Below are 27,185 nucleotides of genomic sequence, written 5' to 3' on the forward strand. Positions count from 1 at the left end.
CTTAAGTGGAGAGTTTTCACGTCTTGGTGTCACCAGCATCAGCGGGATCCTGTCAACTGTTCAGTTAATACAGTACTTGAGTTTCTCCAGTATCGCTTTCATCAGGTTCATGTCCTTCTACCTTAAGGCGAGACACGGCAGGCAAAAACATCGTTTTTTTTTTTTCACTGGTCAATTTTGAGATTTTGGGTTATTTGTCTTCAATAACATGTATTCTTTCAGACTTGTGCTGAAAAAAAGTCCAAAATACACATTTAGGTCTTTATTTTTCTACACTTTGTCTGTTTGAGTGTGCAGATTTCGCCTAAATTCATCAAAAATTGGCGTTCTAAATCATCCCGCTGCTCCGCGATCTCTGTCAGCACCATGTCATCACATATACCGTTAGATAGGTCTCTCTCTCCTTTGCAATGCTGTCGGATCCAAATATGGTAATTTATTGTCTATCAGCAACCAATCATGAAAGTAAAACAGGTGATTTAACTCGAAATGCGCAATCTCATTGGCTGATGCCAATTTCTGACAACGTGATTCAGATAGTTCAGAATCGCCACGTGACGCGCTCTGACATTTCCGCGGTAGTTCAAAATGTAGAAAGATATGCGTGTAAAATTCTCTCAGAGAAGCCGAAAACAGTTGTCATTAGCTAGAAGACACAAGGGATTACCAACGAAGACAAAAGATGATGAAATTCCATCACATAGTGCATGGGTCTTTTTCACTATTTTTTTCATGAGAGCCGCACTGATAGGACAAAGTCAGTAGGAGACCACGTCGTCCTTTTAGTTTCGGTTCTCAATCTATCAAGTGTTTACATGCTCTCTCGATAAACCACCTTTTTCAATCCGATCGAAATTATTTGTAATAGAGCTGACACTTTGAGTTTGTAATGGGTTATGTTATAGCCCTACTTATTTTTAATGTTTTTAAGAAATATCTGTAGTGACTAGTGCATGATATCGCCGTATTTTTAACAGCCATGCGAGCCGCAAATTAAAGCTTGGCGAGCTGCATGAGGCTCGCGAGCCGCGCAATGAACCTGACATAGTGCGTCGATGCGTTACGAACAAGCTGTAACATTTTGAACACATCTAAATGTAAGTCAAAAAGACAAATTACATTTCAAAGCACTTAAAACCCACGAGCCAAATCCTGAAAACAGTCCCCTCAGTCAGCTGATGGTGAAGCTAACCAACCAGGCTCACTTCAGCACTGTTGTTCAAAACAACAGAACAAAACTAATTATGAATAATTCAAAATATTAATATTTAGAACATTGGAGAAAGCAAACAAAGTAGATTAAATTGTTATTTGACAGAGTATCTGCACACTGTCAGAGAAGAAGAGACGGATCCTGACTAAATACAGGTTCAGTGACCACCAACTGGGTCAGAGATGCACTTCCTCCTCCACTGGGAAAAAGTATCTTCCCCAAGTGATTTACACCTTGGACAAATAGCCAAAAGAATAAAACTTCCCAAAGTTAGCACCAGAAAAGAAGCTGGAAGTTCTCCTAGGAGAGGGTACAGCAGCTCCACTGACAGCTAAATATGTATCTGCCTGAGGGACTGTGATATACCGGTATTTAGTTTTTCCATTCCACCTGTGTGATGGACTGTTGATGTGTTGTTTTGGATGTTATGATCAGTGATGGATGAAGCAATAATGAGTTCTCTTACGAGAGGTCTCTCGTACTGCGTAAGATATCTTACGCTAGTGGAAAATCCTTTTTCCACGAGATATTGAAGCCAAAAATGATCCTTATTTTTTCAATAATGCAAAACGCGTTGCGGCAGCATACAGACATACAGTAGGCGAGGCAGCTCGCGCGCCTATTGGCTGTTCTGCGGCAACTGCAGCAGCCTATAGAGCAAGGCCTGGCGTGACGCCAGACCCAATGAGGGTGCTTCGCGCCCGCTGCGTCACATCCCGCCGAAACGGGCGTGGTCTAGGCCTATAAATACCGCTCGCAGGCAGCTATTATCTGATTTTTCATCCTTCAAGCGAAGCACACGTATCGCTGGAGCTGGAGAGAAGCCGCGCCGTCTGAGAGAGAGCACCTTCAGCGGGACGAGTCACTGAAGTCGCTGGCCGCGCCGCCTTCCTTGCCTTCCTGCTGTGCTTTCTGGCGCTTATATCCTTTTTACTCTCTGTACTGTGTGTTTGTGTGTGTCGCCGCCGCGACGCACATCCTTAAAGAGCAGCGTCTTTTTTAAGATGCCATGTGATCTGCGTTTCCTGCCTGGGTGAGGAACATGCAGCTCTCGCGCTCGCTGACGGCGGCTGCCCTCACTGCGAGCTATTGCCCATGGCGACTCTGAGGACTCGCCTGGCTTTCTTCGCTGAGACTGCTCCCTCGCCCGCCGCGGTGTCGCGCCGTAAAAAGCGCCGTGCCCAGCGGGTCCCGGAACCTTCCCCCAGCCGCCAAAGCTCGCTGGTTCGCCCGCCTGCTTCACTGGCTTCGTCAGCCTCTCTTCCTGACGGACAGCGGCCGCTGTCTGCCGCCGCTTCCGTCGACATCGCTGACGAGGAAGCCCTGCTGGGAGAGGATGATTCCTGCTCTATCCTGGCGTCAGGCAGTGAGGATTGGGCGAGCTCTGAGGATCTCGCGACCCCTGCCCGCACATCGTCAGGCAAGAGAGCGTCCATCGAGACGGAGCTCATGCGAGTACTCGCACAGGCATGAGAAAGGACCTGACGCGATCTGCGTGCCGGACTTAAGAAGCACCACGGACCTCGCTCTCCGTGCCACTTAGTCCGCAGCACAGGCCATTGGACGGAGTATGGCCTCTCTCACTGTGACTGAGAGGCACCTGTGGCTGACGCTCTCAGAGATGGCCGAGTCCGAGCGCACCGCGTTCCTCGACGCCCCGCTTTCTCCCGCTGGCCTCTTCGGATCCTCCGTGAAGGAATTTGCGGAGAGATTCGCCGAGGTACAGAAAGCGTCACAGGCTATGAAGCACTTCCTCCCGAAGCGCTCCAGCTCTGCAGCAGGCCGTGCGAAACCGTCTGCACAGAGCTCACAGCCCCAGCCACCGCCCACTGCCACCACTTCGCACGCCGCCAGGCCCGAAGCGCGAGACCGCGCTCTCGCTCATCCGGCCACCGCCCCGCCATGCGTGGCCCGCGGCCTAGGATTGTGGTAAAGCCCGAGGCCCCGAAGTCGTCCTAGCACGCCTAGGAAAACAACGGTGTTCGAGTCCCGCCGCGGCCGGACTTCCACCAAAGCTATTCGCTCGTCCAGTTCCAGCAAATGTGACTGGTCCAGTGTTTTCTGCAGCCAACAAGCCGGTTCTGTCGCCCGTTTGCCTGCACACAAATGCCGTTTTCACGGCTACCCAGATAAATCCCCAAGAGAGTGTATTTTCTGGTGTCCCGGCCACGGCCGATGGTGTTTTATGTGTAGAAAGAATGCCCACTGCCCAGTGCCCATCTCTACACACAAGCACAGCCTGTCACACAGGGCTCGCGCACATAAAATCGACTCAGATCGATTGCGCATCAAACGTGGTAAATGTGCCCACTACCCAGTGCCCACAAACACTACGTTATGCATGTCTCACGGTTTCTGTAAAAACGAAACCAACGTGCATTCGCTTCACTCAAGCGAACAATGCTTTCGGTGTGGTAAATGTGCCCGCTATCCCGCGCCCACATCCACACACAGACATGACAGTTCCTACGGGACTCGCCCAGCCCTCCCCCTCTCGGTTGACCGCTGCAGAGGAGTCGAGCGCGGGCAATCTGCCCGCTGTTATCAGCGCGCACCCTGCCTCAAATGTCACGAGCGCGACGCTTGTGTTACAGCACACCGAAGCCTCTCCATCGCTGAGCGAACGGAGCGCGCTTCGTATTCAACCCCTAGTTATTCATGCAGATGCATGGGCAAAGCTGCCCGGGGTTTCGAAGTGGGTGCTAGACATTATAAAAAGAGGCTATTCGCTGCAGTTTCGCCGACGCCCTCGCCGCTATGCGGCGCGCGTCGAGACCACGGTGAAAACAGAAGTAGCACATTTACTTCGAGCCGAAGTGGCGAAACTATTGAGCAAAGGGGCCATAGAGCCTCTCTCTCAAGTTCAGAGCGAAGGAGGGCTATACAGCAGATACTTCCTGGTACCGAAAAAAGACGGGGGTCTCAGACCCATACTAGATCTAAGGCAACTGAACAGAGTGCTTGTGAAGCGACAGTTCAGGATGCTCACGACCAGAAAAATGCGCGCGCAGATTCGCCGAGGAGATTGGTTTGTGTCAATAGATCTGAAAGACGCGTATTTTCAAATACAGATAGCGTCATGTCACAGTCGATTTTTGAGATTCGCCTTCGAGGGCCAGGCATATCAGTACACAGTCCTGCCGTTCGGTTTATCCCTGGCACCCCGTACATTTACGAAGTGCATGGATGCGGTGCTCGCACCCCTCAGAATGAGGGGCGTGCGAGTACTGAACTATTTGGACGATTGGCTGATTCTAGCGCAATCCCGCTCAGTGCTCATAGAGCACACGACCATTTTACTCGATCACCTCGAGAATTTGGGTCTCAGAGTCAATTGGGCGAAGAGCTCTCTGTCCCCCAGTCAGACGATATCTTTCCTGGGCACAGAGTTGGACTCGCTGTCCATGATAGCGTGACTATCACCACAGCGCGCGGTAGACATTCAGCGTGCAGTGAACTCTTTCCGCTGCGGCGCATTTGTTCCGCTCAAGAAATTTCAGAAGATGCTGGGTCTCATGGCCTCAGCATCATCAGTGCTCCAGCTGGGTCTGCTCCGCATGCACCCACTGTAGTTCTGGCTGAAAGAGCGAGTCCCACGCCGAGCGTGGACATCCGGTCTGCTTCGTCTCCAGGTCAATCAGAAGTGCGTCACAGCTCTGAAACCTTGGAAAGCGGACGACTGGTACCAATCAGGTGTAAGCCTGGGGACTTCCTCGAGGGTGAGGGTGGTGTCTACGGACGCATCCACCTCGGGATGGGGAGCGCTGCTCGAGGGCAGACCGTTCTTCGGCCAGTGGTCAGAACGGGAGAAGCTCCTGCACATAAACTGCCTCGAAATGTTGGCAGTAGACAACGCGCTGATGCGTTTTTGTCCCCAAATAAAAGGACGCCACGTCCTGGTCCGCTCGGACAACATGTCTGTGGTGTCCTACATAAATTGCCAGGGCGGCCTCAGGTCCAGGAACCTGCACAGGCTAGCAGAACGCCTCCTGGTATGGGCTCAGCGCAACCTGCGCTCGCTGAGAGCAGCGCATGTGCCAGGGCTCCTAAACATAGGACCAGACAGACTGTCCAGGAACAATGTTCCGGCAGGCGAATGGTCTCTACACCCACAGACAGTCCAACTGCTGTGGAAGAAATTTGGCAGAGCGGAAGTAGACCTGTTCGCTTCTCAAGAAAATGCTCACTGTCCGGAATTTTTCTCCAAGAGCAGGGACGCGCTGTCTCATGTATGGCCCCGCCCAGAGTTTCCGCTAGGAAAAAATGTTGCCGGTCAAAGTGACCGGCAGAGGTTTCGTTTTCCGGACATTTTGATGATATGCCGGTCAAATATCGCCTCTTAATAATCAAGTTGAGGAAAACTGGAGGCAGGCTATGTAAATAAAAAAAAATGACATAAAAAAATGACATAATCAGGCCGTATAGAATGCAACATGTTTATTAGCGGTTTATTATGTTCAAATAGACGGAAAAAAACATGAACGTCCGATTGGCGTCAATCAACGCCAGTTGTTTTTATTATGGTTTCAAATTCATATTTTAACAAACCAATCCCCCTTCCCCACATAAAATATCTGAATAGTAGGCTAGCCTATTGTTTTTACTCAAGCGAACTTAATTACACACTCTCAGTATGCCTCATTTAGCTGGTAACATTTAAATTGGCCACCGTGAAATGACTCCTTGTCAAATGAGCCTATAACATTGTCTCACGTCATTTTAGGCTACTTTTTACGCTGTTTTGCAGTGCTGAATTGTGCAGCTGCCGACATAAAATCAAAACTTCCCAGTGTCTCTCCACAACTTGCAATGCGCATAAGCCGCGTAACCTTGTTCTCCGCAAGGCGACTTCGCTACTTCGTCTTGATCCGATTCTGCAGCGAGAACCCCCTCTCTGCAGGAACACTTGAGACAGGGATTACACAGGCTATCTTGGCGAGCTTGGTCCACTCTGGATACATTTCGTTGAAATCACATATGAGGACTTCGCAGGCTGTGGAGAAATGCAATCCTCCATAGCCACGGAGCGCTGTCATGACAGCGAGGGCATCACGTCGCAGGCTAACGGCATCGATAAGAGGAGAGGTGTCCGCAGACTCAATGCTTGTAAAATGGCAAATAATCCTTCTGATCGCTGGTTCTGCATATTCTTGAAGAGCTATAAGATAATATAATAGGTGAGAACGATATTAGAATTATAGGCCTACAAAAGAATGCTGCGCTTATTATAAATAGGCCTGTATGGGTCATTCTATGGAAATGTCCATTTTTCTGTCCCTAGCCTTTACAGAAATATTACACTTAAAAAACACTTTAGGGTTACAATTTCTTTACATTTTAAAATAAAACAATATGTTATTTGAAAAATTACACCTTCTTGAGCCATCAATGTGGCAATATTTGATTTTTATTAATTCTATAGAATTCCAAGCACCACAGAAGTGCTCGTCCCCACAGTCATGTACAGAGGGAAAGTGCTTAATTTTGAGGCCAATAACAGGTTTTTACACCATTTAAAATACAATAATGTATACATAACTATCAAATATATTTGATATTATATTTATACTATAAAATATACATTTTTTTTCTGTCACATTAAATACAATGTCACATGTGACATAATAATAATTTTACATCCATTTAATTCTGCTACACTCAAAAGTTAAGATTTAAAGGATTGCATCACTACTTAATTTTAACCGGTTTTCAAATATTTTCATTGTTATAGCAAATACATGACATACATAAAACATAATCTCCTTATTTGTTGTTGTATTATTATTATTATTCGGTAACTCTGACTACATATGCTGAAAAAAAAAATTAGAAATAATATTTCATAAAAACCTTTGAAATTGCCAAAGAAGTAAGGTAACACCAGTGACAAAATAGGTACATGCCGTCTTTAAATAAATACACAAAAAATATACATTTTTATTTATATTTAAAAATTTTAGTAATCTAATAATGTGGTGTAAGTTTAAATGTTAGAAAAATAAATACATTTTAAGACATCTTGCCATACCAAAAGTGGACGTTTCTGTAGAATGTCCCGTATAATAAATCAACAGCTCCTACTTACCACTATGTGTCTGCGGATATCTAGAGGGGTTCAGAAGGGCATCGAGGCAGTGAAGTAGATCCATGCAATCCTCGGGGAACCGATCTAGCAAGGCATCTATCAGATGTTGAACATAGCGTTCCCTGGCTTTTTTGAAAGCTTGAATGGAGCGGTCGCTTGAATTGGTCACTTTGACATCCTTGTATGTGCCGTCTTTATAGCCCGCCTGGAATGTCTCCTCTTCTGGACCTGGGACATCTCGTAACTGTAAATCCCGTGACAGATGCTTGCACTATTGGTCGGATGCTGGAAAGTTTGACGTTGTCTTTCTGAAAAACTAAATTAAGTTTTGTCATCACTGGTAGTAGATCGGCCAGTGCGTGAGTCAGGGCTATGAAGCTGTAGGTCTGGATTTGACCAAGCAGCCCTTGTGCTTGGGTATTTCCTCCCACGGCCTCTTCATGAAGTTCCATGGCCACAGCTGCCCAGTTGTGCTTCATGGCCTCCACAGCCCTGTGTAGGGATAGCCAGCGGACAGCGCACGGCTGCTTGAGGCTGACCATGTCCTCATCACTGAGTGCAGCTGTTAATTGGCGGAGCCGGGATGTTCTGGTGGCAGAGTGTCTGTAGAAGGAGTACACTGAGGAGATCGTGTTTTTGTAAGCTCTGATGTTTTCCACAGCTTTCGCTGTGTCCAGCGCAGCAAGTGCAGCCCTGTGGGCAACGCAGTGCACCTGGATAGAAAAGGGATTCGCTTGCTTAAACAAAGCACCAACCCCACCATGCCTTCCCATCATTACACTTGCACCATCTGAACCCAGGCCAATGACACGGGACAGTGCTATATCCATTTCGCGAAGCACCGCAACAACGCGATCATAAATGCATCTTGCGGTCCCGGAGTCCACATCATAATTTCCAAGAAAGCATGTCTCCACCTTTCCTTTTATTTCCAGCTTTAGATATACGATTAACTTTTTGTTCACAGTGATATTTACAGTTTCGTCAATTATTATTCCAATGAAGTCACTGTTTTTCAGTTTTTCACGGATCTGTTCCACCACAACGTGTTCTAATGCTCTCTCCATATCATCCACAGAGTCGCTGTGGCAATAAAGGCCATCGGTGGTGACAAAATCTGGAGCCTCGAGAGCTTGCAGTAGCTCAGTCTGTGCTACAAAATGGTTAGATGGGAGATCATGTTTTGATTGATGTCTTTATTCATCCCCACTGGGGAAATTCGGATGTCCAGCAGCATATAGTGTGTGTTATCTATTCACAGTATAGCAATAATCCCTAAAAACACAGATAGTGATATTATATAAAAATTAAAATAACGGTCACTGAACAAGCTACTATCAATAGTATGAATGTCCACATTCAAACATGTCCATTATACAGTCTTATGGCAGCTGGAACGAATGACCTCCTGAACCTCTCAGTCCTACAGCTCATGGAAAGGAGTCGGCTACTGCGGCTGCTTTGCTGAGCAACCACAGTGTCATGCAGTGGGTGGTTCTTGTTCCTAATGATGGATTTAATCATGGCCATCATTCTATCCGTTAACAAGTCACCTACTGATTCGACCCTCCTTCCCAGCACCGACACACACTTCTTGACCAGTTTGTCAAGTCTGTCCCCCTCCCTGGCCGTCATACATCCGCCCCAACACACCGCTGCAAAGAAAACAGCACTGGCCACAACCGACTGGTAAAACAAGTACAGCATCTCATTGCAGACTTGGAATGATTTTAGCTTCCTGAGAAAATAAAGTCTGTTTTGCCATGTGGAATACAATTTTGAGCTGAGAGCACAGTTTTTTCTTAGAAGTTTCCGTGGCCTTGTCACAGTGGCCTTTCATCGCAACCTGCTGTGGCGTTAAATTGAGCGCCGCAACATGGTCATTGCTCTGACTATGTTCAATGAGAGCAGACATTCTCAAATTATTCGACCCTCTTGTGAATCCGTTGCGTCGTCCTGCCTTTTCGCAGTGCAAACAGAACATTTTTTCGTTACTATCAACTACCTCACATCTTAGCCATGGGAACTTGTCACTCCATTCCGACCGATACGCCCTACACTTCGGCTTTTTCTCCGGTGGTGGTGGTGGTGGTGGTGGAGCTGTCTGGACATCTGAGGCTTCAGGCGTTCCTGATTCACCATCGTCCGTCGCGTCTGGCCTCTGAAAAAAGCTTTTAAGGCTAGTCTGCCTGGGCCTGGCCATATTTGAAACGTCTCACTCATTCGTTCGTTGTTTAGGTCTATATTACAGCCGTTTTAGGCGTGCGCTTTATTTGAAATGCAGAATGCGAATACTTGTGGGTGAATACTTGATTCTGATTGGCTGCAGGGTGTCCATAGAGGACACATAGTAAAGGAGTTCTGGTGAAACTGACTGTTTACCGTTCTAAATTAATAAATAAATGCGCTGGCTACATCAGCTGTGAGTAACCATAGCAACAGGCAGTAAACTGAAGGGTTCTATGAGCTGAGTGGACTATAAATATCTCCGGTTGCTAAATAAACCGTCAGGCATAACCAAACCAAGTTATTGTTTGTAAAAATTTTAGATTTCGATTGTAAAACTAATTAAAATATAAACTAATGTTTTAAAAATGTGTTATTTGGCAAGTGACCATGGTATAAGCGGGTTAATGCCCTTCGAGGTGTGCATTGTCAGGTAGCCTCCGCTGCGTGTCGGACGGTTAACGCCTCGCCATCGTCCATTAATACCTGACAATGGACACCTCGTCGGACATTAACCCTACAAACGGTAGAGCCTGTTCCTTTATAACATAGCCAAAGGTCGGTGTATTTTTGCTTTATACATTTTAGGCTTATTCTCAAATTCAGATTGTGTTAGGGGGCGGGATTATTAGGAAATTTTAATCGGACAATTTGACCGGAGAGATTTAATTTTGTCGGACATTTCATTTTTTTTACGGCCAATGTCCGGCAATTACCGGACAACGGAAACCCTGCCCGCTCTATGCTTTTCCCCCTGTCTCTCTCCTGCCTCAGGTGATAGAGCGGATCAGGGAAGAAGGATGCTCAGTACTGCTCGTAGCACCGTTCTGGAAAAACCAACCTTGGTGCCCAGTTGTGATGCAGCTAGCGAGCACTGCCCCGTGGCCAGTGCCAGTGAGGAGAGACCTCCTCTCTCAGGCCCACGGCTCGATCTGGCATCCTCACCCGGAATTGTGGTCCCTTCATGTCTGGGCCATCAACGGGTACATGTTGAACTCCCTAAGGGAGTGTTAAACACGATCACGCAGGCTAGAGCTCCGTCTACGAGACGTCTCTACTCCTCGAAATGGTCAGTGTTTTCGGGCTGGTGCACAGCCCGTGGCGTGTCACCCACAGACTGTCGAGTGACGGAGGTGCTTTCCTTCCTACAAGAGCTGTTGGATAAGGGCAGGACCCCTTCCACGCTCAAAGTTTATGTGGCGGCTATAGCAGCGTTCTCGAGAACAACGCTTGGTCAGTCAATAGGAAGGAACGATTTAGTCATCCGCTTCCTTAGAGGGGCTAAGAGACTGAATCCTCCCAGACCTCCCTCAGTCCCCGTATGGGACCTTTCTACGGTGCTGGAAGCCATGAAAGGTGGCCCATTCGAGCCTTTACAGACGATTGATCTGAAACATCTGTCTTTCAAGACTGTGTTTCTGCTGTCTCTCGCTTCAGTGAAGCGCATAGGGGACTTACACGCGCTCTCAGTGAGCGCGACGTGCATGGAATTTGGGCATAATGACTCAAGGGTTATACTCAAACCTAAGCACAGTTATGTTCCAAAATCCCTCAACACACCGTTTATGGCGCAGGTCATTTCCCTGTCAGCCCTACCGGTCCGTGATGAGGAAAGAGACGCGAGCCTCCTTTGCCCAGTCAGGGCATTGCGAGCTTATGTGTCTCGCTCGTCTGTTTTCAGACAGACAGAGCAGCTCTTTGTTTCGTTCAGCGGGCGCTCTAAGGGACTAGCCGCGTCGAAACAGAGCCTATCCAGATGGATAGTTGATGCTATTGCGCTAGCATACGCCTCCAAAGGCATGCAGTGCCCGATGGGTGTCAGAGCGCACTCCACGAGAGGCATGGCCTCTTCGTGGGCCTGGTCGAGTGGGATTGCCTTGCAAGATATTTGTACGGCGGAGGGCTGGGCCTCCCCGTCTACATTTATAAGGTTTTACAACCTAGAGGTTCCCGCCCTGCAGGCCAGGCTGCTGTCGGTCTAGTTAACCAGTATTGTCTGTCCTGATGCTATCAGCTCAGAATGCTGCGTCTACTGAGCACAGCTCAATGATCGACAGTGTAAAACAATAGCACAAAGATGTGTTTGGGCAAACTGTGTAAGACCCACATTTTCCCATCAGTTCAGGCCGTACCCCGCCCTGTCTGTATGATGTAATTCGCGTCTAAGCGACGCTGCTATACGTGGAAGAGTGCGGCTTCGCCCCTCCCTCTTCCCAGACTCCCTGTGAGTTCCCTGGGTGATTGTGCACTATATGAACCCCGGGCTTTCGCCCTTGGGTCTTGGGTGTCAGATCCCAGCATGCACGGCGTCTTGCATTGGGTCCCCTAGCGTAAGATATCTTACGCAGTACGAGAGACCTCTCGTAAGAGAACGTACTCGGTTACTTACGTAACCTCGGTTCTCTCTAGTAGAGGGAACGAGTACTGCGTATCTTGCCGTGCATGCACACGCTCTGGTTGCTTCGGTGACGAAAGACCAGATAATAGCTGCCTGCGAGCGGTATTTATAGGCCTAGACCATGCCCGTTTCGGCGGGATGTGACGCAGGGGGCGCGAAGCACCCTCATTGGGTCTGGCGTCACGCCAGGCCTCGCTCGATAGGCTGCTGCAGTTGCCGCAGAACAGCCAATAGGCGCGCGAGCTGCCTCGCCTATGTCTGTATGCTGCCGTAACGCGTTTTGCATTATTGAAAAATTAAGGATAATTTTTGGCTTCAATATCTCGCGGAGATCTATTTATCTATTTATAAAAAATCTATTTTTTAAGGCTATTGGCAGTATTTTCTGATTTACAGGGTAACAAAAGGGGATATTCATAATCCCCTCTGATAATGTCTTTTCATTGAATATATCAACAAAATGCAAAAATAATTTTGAACCTTGTTTTTTTCAATGGTCAGATTCGTCACTTCAAAATATATATCCAAATTAATACATATTTAATTAGATATAGCCTCATTAGCATATTTAAAAATAAAAATATAGAAAACTTGCAATGCATTTTTTTCTCCTATTCATGTGAGTGATCAACTGGTAAAGTTTGATGGTGTTCTGTCCCTCTATGTTTCAATAGTATTGCATTAATTATCTAGTGCATTTCTTTATTTTCCCACTAGGGGTCAGTATCTCTTTTAGAGTTTTGGGGTTCTTCTTCTGTTTTACATTGCGTGCACGAGACGGCGCTCAGTGTTGAGGGAGCAGGCAAAAAAAGTTTGTCACACGCGGTGAGAATGTCCAGAGGTGTTGATATGCCATAATCTGTAAGTAATTAGTTGTCGATATTGTTCTCATTCTTTAAGAGGTTATTTTAATTCTTACTAACAAAAGTTGTTTGTGATCTAAGTCTAATTAATGTTGCTAGCTTCCATGTGGGTGTATGTGGATGCACAATATCATATATAAGCCTATGTTAGCACTTTTTTCTCACTATTCAGATCGTCAGGTTGTACATACAGGTTATAAATGTAAAATCAGAGGTTTTGGGTTTCAGTGTAGCTTTGAACCAAGGCTTGTTGAGTTTGTTAATTAAAGAGTAAGAGCTGTTATACTTTTACAGAATAGTGAGAAGATAAATAAATCTACAGCTTTATTCTACAGTTATCAGTAAAAAATGTTGGGATCACAGATATGTTGAACAGTTTTGCATTGCCTATAAACGTGTGCTCTGAAACTGTAATTAGCTGCAGTATATTCTGCTACCACATGGTGGCATACGATACAACCTGAATTATTTGTAAACTGTAATTTTGTGATTCTTATTTTGAATTCTCGTCACTTGCAGTATTAAAATTTGCATCTATGCATTTTGTTTGTTAAATAATGTATTTTAAATACAATTTGTTTGTATGTTCACAGTTTTACAAAAAAAAGTCAGAAAAGAGAGAGGTCTTCAGTAAAGACACTTAAGAGGAAAACTGTGTCTTGTCGTTCCTGGAACCACCTTCTTTACTGCATGTTTAGCTCGCTGCATAGGCTGAGTAGACACACACTCAACCGAGGGCAGAAGAGTAAAAAGATTATCTACCTATCAAGCACCCAAGATGTCTCAGCCTGAAGCTACACCGCCTTTATCACAGATGGTGGCCCGGTCGGAGTGCTTCTCGCGTTCTTCACGCCGTTCGTCCACCAGCCAAGCTGCAGCACAAGCCCGAGCAGAAGCAGAAGCCGCCCGCACCAGAGCACAGTACGCCAAACGCCAGATCGACATGGAGGTTGAGAAGGCTCGCATTGAGGCAACGCTTAACGCTCTGAAGAAGGAGGGTGAGGCTGAAGCAGCGCTTGCTGCAGCTCATGTCCTGGAAGCGGCAGCTGACGAGGAGCACCACCCCATCGACCTCATTGAGCAAGGCATCTCCCCAAAGACGCCTCCTTCCATCAGACGTGCTCAAGATTATGTAAATGCTCACTTCGCCAACTCCAGTTTGCAAGTGAAAGAAGAGAAGCCTGACACAGGACAACTGGTCAGTCATAACGACTCTTGCCATCTACAACCGAGCCAAACACCAGTCGCTTCCTCTCCAGGTGAACATCTCATTGATTTTGTAGACAGGGAACGGCTGACGTCCCCTCCTACACACATGAAAATTGACTTTTCACCCCAGCATAGACCCTCAGCGACTCCACGGACTGAACTGTCGGATCTAGCAGCCTATCTAGCACGCCGTGATATGCTGACAGCGGGATTCAAGGTTTTCGACAACCGTCCTGAGTCCTACCTGTCCTGGAAGTCCATCTTCTTCAACGCCATAGGAGGCCTCAACCTCAAGCCTAGCGAGGAGCTTGACCTTCTTACCAAGTGGCTCAGCGGGGAGTCACTTCAACACGCTCTGAGGATCAGGGCGGTCCATGTCAACAACCCACAAGCAGGCCTCCAACGTTTGTGGCAACGGCTAGATAAGAGTTATGGCTCTCCCGAGGTTGTCGAAGCATCACTCTTCCAACGCTTACAGACTTTTCCAAAGGTATCCAATAAAGATACTCAACTGCTGCAAGAGCTTGCAGATCTTCTGTTAGAGTTAGAGAATGCACAAAGTGAAGGTTATCTGCCAGGCCTTAGCTTTCTTGACACCCCAAGGGGGATAAACCCGATAGTGGAAAAGCTCCCTTTCGGACTCCAGGAGTCATGGGTGAAACAAGGGACAAAATACAAAAAGGAAAATGGTGCAGTTTACCCACCTTTTTCATATTTTGTTCAGTTTGTAAATGACTATGCCGAAATGAAAACAGACCCTAGCTTTATGTTACAAAGTTCAAACATAGTAGCTCCAAGAGTTGACAAGACAGTGGTAAAACCAGCCAGATACAGAGTTCCTGTTGCAGTGAATAAAACAGATATCAGTCAAACAAACAGCACAGCTCAAACATCCGTTCTCAATCCAGACAAGCAATGTCCTATTCACCACAAGCCCCATTCACTTGCAAAATGCAGGGGATTCAGGTCAAAAACACTGGACGAAAGAAAAGTTATTCTCAAAGAACACTCTATTTGTTATAAATGTTGTTCCTCCACAAGTCACAGAGCTAAGGACTGTAGAGCCATTATCCAATGCTCAGAATGTAATAGTGATGTGCACGTGTCCGCCATGCATGCTGGTCCACCTCCGTGGACACCTAAAGACTCTATCCATCTGCCTCAGAGCCACGGCGGGGAGTCCGATTCCCCAAGCTCTGTAACTACAACCAGTTGTACAGAAGTGTGTGGCCAAGGCCTCAAAGGTAAATCCTGCGCTAAGATTTGCTTAGTCAACGTTTACCCCCGCACATCCCCTGAAGAGAAAAGGAGGATGTACGCCATGTTAGATGATCAAAGCAATTCATCCTTTGCCAGGTCTGCCTTCTTTGACATGTTCAATGTAAAGGGTACCATACTACCATACACCATGAAAACATGTGCTGGTTTATCAGAGACTGGTGGTCGCAGAGCGAGTGACTTTGTGATTGAGGATGTAAATGGAAAAGTGTCCATGCTGCTGCCCATACTAACAGAATGTGATCAGATTCCAGATAACAGGGACGAGATTCCCACCTCTGAGGCGGCGTCGGCTCACCCTCATCTACAGGCAATTGCTTCGCAGATTCCTCCTCTGGACCCATCAGCAGAAATTCTTCTCCTCCTGGGCAGGGACATCATTCAAGCTCACAAGGTCCGCACTCAGGTGAATGGTCCAAACAGTGCGCCTTATGCTCAACGCCTTGATTTGGGATGGGTAGTTATAGGTGAGGTCTGCCTCTCAGGTGCCCACAAACCCACAGTGAACGCTTGTAAGACAAACATTCTTAGCAACGGCCGCCCTACTTTCCTCAGCCCCTGTGAAAACAAAATATATATCAAAGACAAATACACAGAAAGCTGTCATACACTTAAGACACAAGTGGAATTGGGCAGACACATTTTCCATCAAACAGCAGATGATGACAAAGTGGCACTTTCAGCAGAAGATGCTTTATTCTTGGACATTATGCACAAAGACTTTGCAAAAGATGATGCGAATAATTGGGTAGCTCCTCTCCCATTCCGCACCCCCAGGCAGCGTTTGCCCAACAACAGGGACCAGGCCCTCAGTCGTTTAATGTCGCTCCGCAAAACGTTGAAAAGGAAACCTGAAATGAGGGAGCATTATGTTGAATTTTTGGATAAAATCTTCAGTAAGGGCCACGCCGAACCAGCTCCGGATCTTACTCCAGACCAAGAATGCTGGTATCTCCCTAGCTTTGGAGTTTACCACCATCAAAAGCCAGGGAAAATTAGGGTGGTCTTCGATTCGAGTGCTCAATGCAGTAATGTTTCTCTCAATGACGTGCTACTAAAAGGGCCAGATCTCAATAACACTCTTGTGGGAGATTTGATGCGTTTCAGGTCTGACCCATACGCAGTCATGGCAGACGTGGAACAAATGTTCCACAACTTTCTAGTCAGAGAAGACCACCGCAACTACCTTCGCTTCTTGTGGTTCAAAAACCATGATTTGGATGGACAAGTGCAGGAATTCAGGATGAGGGTACATGTATTTGGGAACTGCCCCTCCCCTTCAGTGGCTATCTATGGACTGAAACGGTCAGCGATGGAGGGAGAAAGGGAATACGGCAGTGATGCGAGAGAGTTCATTGAGAGTCACTTCTATGTAGATGATGGACTGAAATCATTCTCTTCCGCCGATGAGGCCATTGACATTCTCTGTAGAGCTCAGAAGATGCTGGCTCAGTGTAATATACGCCTGCACAAAATCTCGTCCAACTGTCCTATCATCACAAGTGCCTTTCCAAGTGAGGACCTTGCAACGGACATGCAGGGCCTTGACCTCGGGCAGACTAACCCACCCATGCAGCGCAGCTTAGGCTTGGGCTGGGATCTGTCCACAGACCTGTTCAAATTTCAGGTAACAGTCAATGAAAAGCCCTTCACTAAACGGGGAGTGCTGTCAGTCATTAATAGTGTGTACGACCCGCTTGGCTTTGCTGTCCCAGTCATTGTAGAAGGCAGAACCATACTGAGAGACATTTCCACTGACATTTGCGAATGGGACACCGAACTGCCTAAAGACAAATTAGAACAGTGGCGACAATGGAAAGACTCCCTCAAATATCTTCAACAACTTGAAATCCCCAGAATGTACACCTCAATACCACTATCTGCAGCTCTAACTAAGGAGATCCATGTTTTTTGTGATGCCTCCACTAAGGCAGTGGGCGCTGTTGCTTACCTCAAACTCACAGATAGAGATGGTCACAGTGAAGTGGGTTTCCTTCTCGGCAAAGCTCGGCTTTCCCCGAAACCAGACATCACCATACCTAGGCTTGAACTGTGCGCAGCAGTCCTGGCTGTGGAGGTGGCCGAGTTAGTCCTGGAGGAGCTAGACATCGCTGTCGAACAGGTGAACTTCTACACAGACTCCAAGGTAGTGCTCGGTTACATCTTTAACAAAAAGAGACGCTTTCATGTTTATGTGCATAACCGAGTGGAACGTATCAGGCGCTTCACACAAGCTCACCAATGGCATTACGTGCCCACTCATTTAAATCCTGCTGATCATGCCACACGAGCACTACCCGCTGAGCAGCTCTCTAACTCCACATGGATCAGTGGACCCGCTTTCCTTTCCAGTTCAGGAGAAAGTCAAGCACAGGCAGAGTTGTTTGATCTTGTAGACCCAGAGACTGACAAGGAACTGCGACCTGAGGTCACTACTTGTGCCACCACTCTCTCAGAGGATAGACTTAGTAGTGTCAGATTTGAAAGGTTTTCAAATTGGAATGTACTACTTAAAGCTATATCCAAACTCCAACACATTGCCCAGTCATTCAAGCCGAACATAGAGAGCTCCTGTCATGGCTGGCACAGCTGTAATGAACATTTAGCTGAAAAACAGCTCGACCTAGCAAAGAGCACTATCATTCACACTGTTCAAAGAGAAGTTTATGCAGAGGACATAAGACAACTTGAAAAAGGTCTCCCTCTAAAAAACTCAAGCCCACTTAGCAAGCTAAGCCCTATGGTCGACGATAATGGGATCCTCAGAGTGGGTGGGAGACTAAAACGTGCACAGTTAACATCGGACGAAACAAATCCCATAATCATCCCTGGAAAGCACCACCTTGCCCAGCTCATTATAAAACACTTCCACGAGAAAGTATGTCATCAGGGTAGACATTTTACTGAAGGAGCAGTCAGGTCTGCAGGTTTTTGGATTGTGGGAGGCAAAAGAGCTATAAGCAGAGTGATATTCAACTGCGTCACATGCCGTAAACTAAGGGGTAGACAACAGGAACAGATCATGGCTGAGCTACCAGAGGACAGGTTGTCCACGGACCCTCCGTTCACGCATGTAGGCCTCGATGTGTTTGGCCCCTGGCCTGTCATGGTCAGAAAAACACGTGGGGGGCAGTCGGATGCTAAGCGATGGGCAGTCATATTTACCTGTATGAGCACACGCGCCATTCATATTGAAACAATAGAATCAATGGACACATCATCATTCATCAATGCCCTGCGTCGTTTCTTTGCCATCAGGGGTGCAGTCAAACTTCTTAGATCCGATTGTGGGACGAATTTTGTGAGCGCCTGCAAAGAACTCCAAATAGACAAACAGGGCTGTCACAATGACAAACTTCACAGCTTTCTCAAAGACTCAGGCTGCAAATGGCATTTTAACCCCCCACATGCATCGCATATGGGTGGCTCCTGGGAGCGCATGATTGGGGTCACACGCAAAATCCTCGATGCAATGCTCCTGGAACATAAAAATGCAAAACTTACTCATGAGATTTTAGTGACATTAATGGCTGAAGTCACTGCTATAGTGAATGCACGTCCGCTCACAGCAGTTTCCACAGATCCAGAAAACCCAGCCATTCTTACCCCTGCCATGCTACTTACACAAAAGGTGGCAACCCCACCAGTCCCTCCAGGTCAGTTTGAAAGCAGGGATCTTTTCAAAGCACAATGGAGACGCGTACAATACCTTGCCGATGTTTTCTGGAGCCGATGGCAAAGGGAATATATCTCAGGACTTCAGAACCGCCGAAAATGGAAAACTGTAAAGCCAAATCTACAAACAGGAGATGTTGTTCTGCTAAAGGAGGCACTTGAACATAGGAACAACTGGCCACTTGGACTCATAACCAAAATCTTCCCAAGCGAGGATGGACTTGTCAGGAAAATAGAGGTTAAGATTTTCCGCAAGGGTGAACTCCGATGCTACGTAAGACCTATAAGTGAGGTTGTGTTATTGGTGTCTAAGGACAGTGCTTAGAATCGGGTACTTTGCTATGCTAGTTATGGATGACATTCTACAGATGTCAGGCGGGGAGTGTTCTGTCCCTCTATGTTTCAATAGTATTGCATTAATTATCTAGTGCATTTCTTTATTTTCCCACTAGGGGTCAGTATCTCTTTTAGAGTTTTGGAGTTCTTCTTCTGTTTTACATTGCGTGCACGAGACGGCGCTCAGTGTTGAGGGAGCAGGCAAAAAAAGTTTCACACGCGGTGAGAATGTCCAGAGGTGTTGATATGCCATAATCTGTAAGTAATTAGTTGTCGATATTGTTCTCATTCTTTAAGAGGTTATTTTAATTCTTACTAACAAAAGTTGTTTGTGATCTAAGTCTAATTAATGTTGCTAGCTTCCATGTGGGTGTATGTGGATGCACAATATCATATATAAGCCTATGTTAGCACTTTTTTCTCACTATTCAGATCGTCAGGTTGTACATACAGGTTATAAATGTAAAATCAGAGGTTTTGGGTTTCAGTGTAGCTTTGAACCAAGGCTTGTTGAGTTTGTTAATTAAAGAGTAAGAGCTGTTATACTTTTACAGAATAGTGAGAAGATAAATAAATCTACAGCTTTATTCTACAGTTATCAGTAAAAAATGTTGGGATCACAGATATGTTGAACAGTTTTGCATTGCCTATAAACGTGTGCTCTGAAACTGTAATTAGCTGCAGTATATTCTGCTACCACATGGTGGCATACGATACAACCTGAATTATTTGTAAACTGTAATTTTGTGATTCTTATTTTGAATTCTCGTCACTTGCAGTATTAAAATTTGCATCTATGCATTTTGTTTGTTAAATAATGTATTTTAAATACAATTTGTTTGTATGTTCACAGTTTTACAAAAACGTCAGAAAAGAGAGAGGTCTTCAGTAAAGACACTTAAGAGGAAAACTGTGTCTTGTCGTTCCTGGAACCACCTTCTTTACTGCATGTTTAGCTCGCTGCATAGGCTGAGTAGACACACACTCAACCGAGGGCAGAAGAGATGGTGATATCTGTAAGTTAACAATTTTACCCTATTCACCTGTAGTGTCTCGCCTTAAAGGTCTACGTGGCGGCCATTGTGGCTTTCCATGCCCCGGTGGGTAGTACGTCTTTGGGTCGAGACTCCCTGATTATACGTTTCCTTCGTGGCACCTTGAGGCTGAGGCCTGCAACACGTACTAGGGTGCCGGCTTGGGATCTGGCTATAGTTCTGGAAGTCCTTTCAGGGGCTCCCTTCGAGCCCCTAGAGTCGGTTTCAGAGAAATTTCTGACATTAAAGACCTTTTTTCTTCTAGCTATTTCGTCCCTAAAAAGAGTCGGAGACCTTCAGGCTCTTTCGGTTTCTCCCACCTGTCTTGAATTTGCACCTGGGATGGTCAAGGCATTTTTATACCCTAAACAGGGATACGTCCCTAAGGTGCCAACCAATATTCCGAGGCCTATTGTACTGCAGGCTTTCTATCCTCCTCCTTTTGCATCTTCGGACCAGGAAAAACTGAATCTCTTGTGTCCAGTGCGAGCACTGGATACTTATGTCCACAGAGCTGCTCAGTAGAGAAAATCAGATCAGTTGTTTGTCTGCTTTGGTTCACCTAAGAAAGGGCTTCAAGCTTCTAAACAGACTATTAGCAAGTGGATAGTCGAGGCTATCTCTCTTGCATATGAGTCCTCTGTCCAGCCATGCCCTTTGGTGGTCAGAGCTCATTCTACTAGGAGTATGGCGGCCTCTAAAGCCTTATTATCGGGGGTTTCCCTTCAGGAGGTTTGTGATGCGGCGGGATGGTCTTCGCCGCTCACGTTTGTGAGGTTTTATAGCCTGGACCTGGAATCTGCCCCAGGTTCTCAGGTGCTTCTGACTTAGTTTGCTGACAGTTTGTCATCTGGCATTTGTAAGTCTGGCGTATTGGGTATTCTCGTTCCCAAAGCGTCATCGGCGCATCGCGAGTTCCCTCGAAAGGGAACGTCTCAGGTTATGACTGTAACCCTAGTTCCCTGAGAGGGGAACGAGACGATGCGTCGCCCTGCCATACTTCCTGTATCCCAGCGATCAACTTTGCTTCGGCTTTACAAGCTAATGCGAGTAGTGCACCGGATGTGCTTTTATCACTTCCTGGTCATGACGTCACCCGCCCGTGACGCTCATTTTTTCCATTGGATTAGTTGACATACGTGCTTCAGACGTAATCACGCGGAGGCGTTCCCAAAGCGTCATCGACACATCGCGAGTTCCCTCGAAAGGGAACAGGTAATATATGAGTTTTGGGGGGCTCTTATTTTAAAAAACAACATCAGAATGGCCTAAAACATTGTAGTTGACAACATGAGAAGGTGTCCTCTCCATCTGAGGTGAAATTGGTCTGTGGAAGCTAGGACTTTTATTTTTATGATTTTCTGAATGTATGGACAAAACAGCATATATATGAGTTTTGGAGGGCTCTTATTTTGGAAAACAACATCAGAATGTCCTGAAACATTGTAGTTGACACCTTGAGAAGGTGTACTCTCCAGCTGAGGGGGAATTGGTCTGTGGAAGCTAGGACTTTTATTTTTATGATTTTCTGAATGTATGGACAAAACAGGTAATATATGAGTTTTGGGGGGCTCTTATTTTGTAAAACAACATCAGAATGTCCTGAAACATTGTAGTTGACACCGTGAGAAGGTGTACTCTCCAGCTGAGGTGGAATTGGTCTGTGGAAGCTAGGACTTTTATTTTTATGATTTTCTGAATGTATGGACACAACAGGTAACATTTGAGTTTTGGGGGGCTCTTATTTTGTAAAACAACATCAGAATGTCCTGAAACATTGTAGTTGACACCGTGAGAAGGTGTACTCTCCAGCTGAGGGGAAATTGGTCTGTGGAAGCTAGGACTTTTATTTTTATGATTTTCTGAATGTATGGACAAAACAGGTAATATATGAGTTTTGAGGGGCTCTTATTTTGTAAAACAACATCAGAATGTCCTGAAACATTGTAGTTGACACCGTGAGAAGGTGTACTCTCCAGCTGAGGTGGAATTGGTCTGTGGAAGCTAGGACTTTTATTTTTATGATTTTCTGAATGTATGGACACAACAGGTAATATATGAGTTTTGGGGGGCTCTTATTTTGTAAAACAACATCAGAATGTCCTGAAACATTGTAGTTGACACCGTGAGAAGGTGTACTCTCCAGCTGAGGTGGAATTGGTCTGTGGAAGCTAGGACTTTTATTTTTATGATTTTCTGAATGTATGGACAAAACAGCATGTATATGAGTTTTGGAGGGCTCTTATTTTGTAAAACAACATCAGAATGTCCTGAAACATTGTAGTTGACACCGTGAGAAGGTGTACTCTCCAGCTGAGGTGGAATTGGTCTGTGGAAGCTAGGACTTTTATTTTTATGATTTTCTGAATGTATGGATATAACAGCATATATATGAGTTTTGGAAGGCTCTTATTTTGTAAAACAACATCAGAATGTCTTGAAACATTGTAGTTGACACCGTGAGAAGGTGTACTCTCCAGCTGAGGTGGAATTGGTCTGTGGAAGCTAGGACTTTTATTTTTATGATTTTCTGAATGTATGGACAAAACAGCATATATATGAGTTTTGGAGGGCTCTTATTTTGTAAAACAACATCAGAATGTCCTGAAACATTGTAGTTGACACCGTGAGAAGGTGTACTTTCCAGCTGAGGTGGAATTGGTCTGTGGAAGCTAGGGCTTTTAATTTTATGATTTTCTGAATGTATGGACACAACAGGTAATATATGAGATTTGGGGGCTCTTATTTTGTAAAACAACATCAGAATGTCCTGAAACATTGTAGTTGACACCGTGAGAAAGTGTACTCTCCAGCTGAGGTGGCATTGGTCTGTGGAAGCTAGGACTTTTATTTTTATGATTTTCTGAATGTATGGACAAAACAGGTAATATATGAGTTTTGGAGGGCTCTTATTTTGGAAAACAACATCAGAATGTCCTGAAACATTGTAGTTGACACCGTGAGAAGGTGTACTCTCCAGCTGAGGTGGAATTGGTCTGTGGAAGCTAGGACTTTTATTTTTATGATTTTCTGAATGTATGGACACAACAGGTAATATATGAGTTTTGGGGGGCTCTTATTTTGTAAAACAACATCAGAATGTCCTGAAACATTGTAGTTGACACTGTGAGAAGGTGTACTCTCCAGCTGAGGGGGAATTGGTCTGTGGAAGCTAGGACTTTTATTTTTATGATTTTCTGAATGTATGGACAAAACAGGTAATATATGAGCTTTGGGGGGCTCTTATTTTGTAAAACAACATCAGAATGTCCTGAAACATTGTAGTTGACACCGTGAGAAGGTGTACTTTCCAGCTGAGGTGGAATTGGTCTGTGGAAGCTAGGGCTTTTAATTTTATGATTTTCTGAATGTATGGACACAACAGGTAATATATGAGTTTTGGGGGGCTCTTATTTTGTAAAACAACATCAGAATGTCATGAAACATTGTAGTTGACACCGTGAGAAGGTGTACTCTCCAGCTGAGGTGGAATTGGTCTGTGGAAGCTAGGACTTTTATTTTTATGATTTTCTGAATGTATGGACACAACAGGTAATATATGAGATTTGGGGGGCTCTTATTTTGTAAAACAACATCAGAATGTCCTGAAACATTGTAGTTGACACCGTGAGAAGGTGTACTCTCCAGCTGAGGTGGAATTGGTCTGTGGAAGCTAGGACTTTTATTTTTATGATTTTCTGAATGTATGGACAAAACAGGTAATATATGAGATTTGGGGGGCTATTATTTTGTAAAACAACATCAGAATGTCCTGAAACATTGTAGTTGACATAACACCTTGAGAAGGTGAACTTTCCAGCTGAGGTGGAATTGGTCTGTGGAAGCTAGGACTTTTATTTTTATGATTTTCTGAATGTATGGACAAAACAGCATATATGAGTTTTGGGTGGGCTCTTATTTTGGAAAACAACATCAGAATGTCCTGAAACTTTGCAGGGGACACTGCGAGAAGATGTACTCTCCAGCTGAGGTGGAATTGGTCTGTGGAAGCTAGGACTTTTATTTTTATGATTTTCTGAATGCATGGACAAAACAGCATATATATGAATTTTGGGTGGGCTCTTATTTTGGAAAACAACATCAGAATGTCCTGAAACTTTGCAGGGGACACTGCGAGAAGGTGTCCTCTCCAGCTGAGGTGGAATTGGTCTGTGGAAACTAGGACTTTTATTTTTATGATTTTCTGAATGTATGGACAAAACAGCATATATATGAGTTTTGGAGGGCTCTTATTTTGTAAAACAACATCAGAATGGCCTGAAACATTGTAGTTGACACCTTGAGAAGGTGTACTCTCCAGCTGAGGGGGAATTGGTCTGTGGAAGCTAGGACTTTTATTTTTATGATTTTCTGAATGTATGGACAAAACAGGTATTATATGAGTTTTGGGGGGCTCTTATTTTGTAAAACAACATCAGAATGTCCTGAAACATTGTAGTTGACACCGTGAGCAGGTGTACTCTCCAGCTGAGGTGGAATTGGTCTGTGGAAGCTAGGACTTTTATTTTTATGATTTTCTGAATGTATGGACAAAACAGGTAATATATAATTTTTGGGGGGCTCTTATTTTGTAAAACAACATCAGAATGTCCTGAAACATTGTAGTTGACACCGTGAGAAGGTGTACTCTCCAGCTGAGGTGGAATTGTGGTGTGGATAAAAAAAAAAAAATTTTGATAAAAAAAAAAACATTATAGACACACCAGCATATTTATGATTTTATGAGGACTCGATAGATAGATAGATAGATAGATAGATAGATAGATAGATAGATAGATAGATAATTATAGAGATATATAGATAGGTAATAATATAGATAGATAATTATAAAGATAGATAGATAGATAGATAGATAGATAGATAATTATAGAGATATATAGATAGATAATAATATAGATATATAATTATAAAGATAGATAGATAGATAGATATAGATCGTTAAATAGATAAATAATTATAGAGATATAGATAGATAATTATAAAGATAGATAGATAGATTATAGAAATAGATAGATAAATAGATAAATAAGTAGAGATAGATAGATAATAATATAGATAGATAGATAGATAGATAGATAGATAGATAGATAGATAGATAGATAGATAGATAGATAGATAGACGGGATGGACGGACGGAATAACTGAATGTGAAATAGCCTTCGCCGGAAGATCAATGTTTTCAGTTCAGATGACAGGTTGACGGTCTTACCGTAATAACTAGTGTATACGCGCACCACCAAATATAGGGGCGGCTAGTTTGACCGCTCATTTTGAGGTGGAGGCTGGCTTGACCGCAGTCAGCCAAGAAAGTCATTTTATCAAACATACCGCCGTTTGTAAAAAAATGAACAACTAGAGCAAATACTCCAGAGGTATGGAAAAATAGTAAGTCCAATTAAAATGATTCCTTTTGGGTGTAAAAGTCCGGAGATTAGACACGTAATGTCGTTTCGGCGTCAGGCTTTAATGATTCTGAATTCTCAGAGTGATCCATTGAATCTGTCAGCGAAGTTGAGTATTGAGGGAAAGGATTACACTGTATTTATAAGTTCAGAGTCAATGAAGTGCTTTGTGTGCGGTGAGTTTGGACATGTCAGACAAACTTGCCCGAGGCGAGATAAACCAGCTCCGGCTCTGGTACCGGCTGTCGGTGCGGAGAACAGTGAGAGGGCGGCCGGCGCGGATGATGCTGCGACCGCAGCGCAGAACCGCAGCGGGACGGAGCGATCTCTGTGCCCGGTGATCTGCCCGAGGGGACTGGGGTGCTGGAGGCCTCTGGAGACGGCCTGGAGGAGGCTGTTGAGGAGGAAGCCGGCCCGAGTCATGCCCCCGCCGCAACGCAGCCGGAGACGAGCTCGGGACAGGTGGGTTTGCAGCCCATGCCCGAAACTGAATTGAGTTGCGATGGAGGCGCCTGATAAAATGGAGAGTGATACTACTACTGAGGAATTGTTTAAACAGGGTAAAGATGACATTTCGTCTCAAGCCTCGTTGGATTTAATGGATGACTCTGAAAATGAGCATGATGATACGGATTTAATGAGTAATTACGGGGAGGATTCGGAGCTCATCTCTGGAGGTAAGATCAAATTTTATTCACTTCAGCAGATTAATCACTTTTTAGATACTACAAAAGGACTACGTAAACCGAGAATTGATTCGTATTTCCCTGATGTAAAATTGTTTTTATTGTCCGGCGCTTTGGCTATGAAGAAGGCTTCTTTTGATGAGCTTGATAAACCAAAACGGTACCGTCTCAAGAAACTTCTTAGCAACGTTAGAAGTTCTTTGAAATTGCAAAGTAAAAAATGAGTATGTTTTGGTTGTCAAATAACCCTTGTGGAGTTTTTTTATTGTGTGGTTATCTTTTACTCTTTTTCATGGCACCTTTGAAATTTAGCACATTAAATATAAATGGGTGTCGTGAGGCTTTGAAAAGGACTAGTCTTTTTGAGTATATTTTTATGAAAAAGAGTAGTGTTGTTTTTCTACAAGAAACTCACACGGATGTTAAAAATCAAATCCAGTGGCAGAGTGGATGGAATGGACAGGTTGTTTTGAGTCATGGTTCAAGTAACAGTGCAGGAGTGGCTATTCTTCTTGGAGCTGAGTTTAAGGAACAAAATGTGAGCGTTTTTGAAGTTCTACCAGGTAGAATGCAGAGAGTAGATGTTGCGTTACATGGGCTCGATTTTTCACTTTTCAATGTAGGCCTATATGCCCCCAATATTGGGACTGAACGTATACTTTTCTGTGGGAAACTTCATACAGCATTAAGCAGTGTCCCACAGGGGAGAATTATTGTTTTGGCTGGAGATTTTAACTGCACTTTAGATCACACAGTGGA

Source organism: Squalius cephalus, assembly GCF_949319135.1.
Source record: "Squalius cephalus genome assembly, chromosome: 8".
In the NCBI taxonomy this organism is placed as follows: Eukaryota; Metazoa; Chordata; class Actinopteri; order Cypriniformes; family Leuciscidae; genus Squalius; species Squalius cephalus.